This window comes from Octopus bimaculoides, chromosome 8 (genome assembly GCF_001194135.2).
Source record: "Octopus bimaculoides isolate UCB-OBI-ISO-001 chromosome 8, ASM119413v2, whole genome shotgun sequence".
Lineage (NCBI taxonomy): Eukaryota > Metazoa > Mollusca > Cephalopoda > Octopoda > Octopodidae > Octopus > Octopus bimaculoides.
This window is the reverse complement of record NC_068988.1, coordinates 96,314,841-96,316,877: the sequence shown is the minus strand read 5'-3', so window position 1 is coordinate 96,316,877 and position 2,037 is coordinate 96,314,841. Positions and strand designations below refer to the sequence as shown.

The 2,037-nt window shown below is 39.8% G+C and overlaps 1 long non-coding RNA gene across 1 annotated transcript in view; it reads left to right on the top strand.

The window, feature by feature from the left end:
• LOC128248533 (uncharacterized) overlaps window positions 1-2,037 on the top strand; it is a 51,238-nt gene that overhangs the window by 24,578 nt on the left and 24,623 nt on the right. The gene's annotated exons all lie outside the window — the stretch shown is intronic.

Below are 2,037 nucleotides of genomic sequence, written 5' to 3'. Positions count from 1 at the left end.
TATATATATATATATATATATATATATATATATATATATATATATATGCATGTATGTATGCATGGATGTATGTATGCATGTATATGTTTGTGTGTCTGGGTTTGTCCCGCCCACCATCATCGCGTGACAACCGATGTTGATGTGTTTATGTCCCCGTAACCTAACGGTTCGGCAAAAGACAGCGATAGAATAAGTACTTGGCTTACAATGAATAAGTCCTGCGGTCGATTTATTCGAGAGAGATTTGACTGCTATTCATGGTATGTCAAATGAGAATGCAGAGGTTTTCTCGTAGAACATCATTATGATACAAGTTGAATATCTCGCCTTCACTGTGTGGAGAGGTTTCAAAGTTGCTGTTATTACTCGCCAGGATACGTTGTTTCCCTGTGACAAGTGAAAATACTTGAGACGGTTGCTTTCTTTACCATTCCAAGCTTTTACTTCAATAAGCTCTGAGAAAGCTGCTAGCAAAAGCTTAATTGCATTCTTGCAAAAATCTGCAATAACTTCCGTCCAACGTTTTGCTTATTCTGAGCTGCTGAGACCTAATTTTTAACGTAGTAAACTTTGTATTTACACCGAGGTGTTTTCGTTGCTTTTATTTAGGAAATGTGAAGCAAGAGAGCCTCTAAAATCTACACCTATAGAAAGTTTGGGTAGAAGAAACATAGAAAGAATTCAGGTAATTCGGGTAGATACATTGCCGGAATGATGTTGCTCCTGAAAGAAAAAAACCAACCGAATACTATAAATTAAATTTGAAATCGGTGTCAGTTTTTTTAAATCTTTTATAAACTGACTGAAATTGAGATGCTAAAACAATTCCCGGTAAATATTGATTGCGGTAGGTTTTAAACCGACTTTAGTAGAGCTTTTAGAGTATAAAGAAGAAAGACATCAGATGAATGAAGCTATCAAGTAACTTTCCAACTAGTTATGTTTTACAAACTTAACTCAATAAAAGATGTTGTTTTGTTATTCTTCGCGTTTGGTCTTCCAATTTTTTTTAAGTGCGACTTTCATGTGAGCCGAAAGTTAACATTTGTCATGTCAAACTGCCAAATGTTGTACTGGCAGACCATTGTTTATGGATATTCCGAAGGGAGCCTTAAACAGCTCCGTCTGATATATCTATCGCAAACAACAACGATAGTTTAGAATAAAGCATTTTCTCTGCGCTTCTACAGTTACCATTTTCTAAGATCTTAATTTTCTCTACCTTTATCAGCGTCGAGGACGCGTGGCCTAGTATCTGGGATGCTGCGTTTACGATCACCAGATCGTGGTTTCGAGTCTTGGACCAAGCTGTGCGTTCTGTTCTTTAGCAAAACACTTCAATTCATGTTACCCCAGTCTACTCAGCTGTAAATAGGTCACCCTGCAACAGATTGGTGCCCCGTTCAGCAAGAATATTGTGATTTCGATCATTTATTTGCCAGGGGAAACCGAGTAACCGGCTCTAAAAGTCCTGGCACTCGAGACAGTACTTACTTTGACACCACCCTCTCCCCTTCTCTCTCTCCATAAATATATATATATATATATATTCTTTCTCTTTCTCTCTCTCTCTCTCTCTCTCTCTCTCTCTCTCTCTAGTCCCTGTAGCTTAGCGGTTCGGCAAAAGAGGGCGATAGAATAAGTACTAGGCTTACAAAGAATAAGTCCTGGGGTCAGTGACTAAAGGCAGTGCTCCAACATGGCCGCAGTCAAATGACTGAAACAGCTCTTTCAATCGCGTCCACCACACAACCTTTTTTCCTATAACCAACAGATTGTCTACCCTTCTCATCCAAAGGAAGTTGACTAGATGATCTTAAAAATGCGTCTAGCTGATAGCCGTATCCGTCCTTCACGGTGTAGCAATTGTTTGATATATCTCCATGGATCAGTAAATCTCCGGTACAGGAATATTGCATGCAGAATGGTTTTGTTACTCTGCGCGCATCGGACGGACGGACGGACGGACAGACAGACAGACAGACAGACAGACAGACAGACAGACAGACAGACAGACAGACAGACAGACGGACGGAC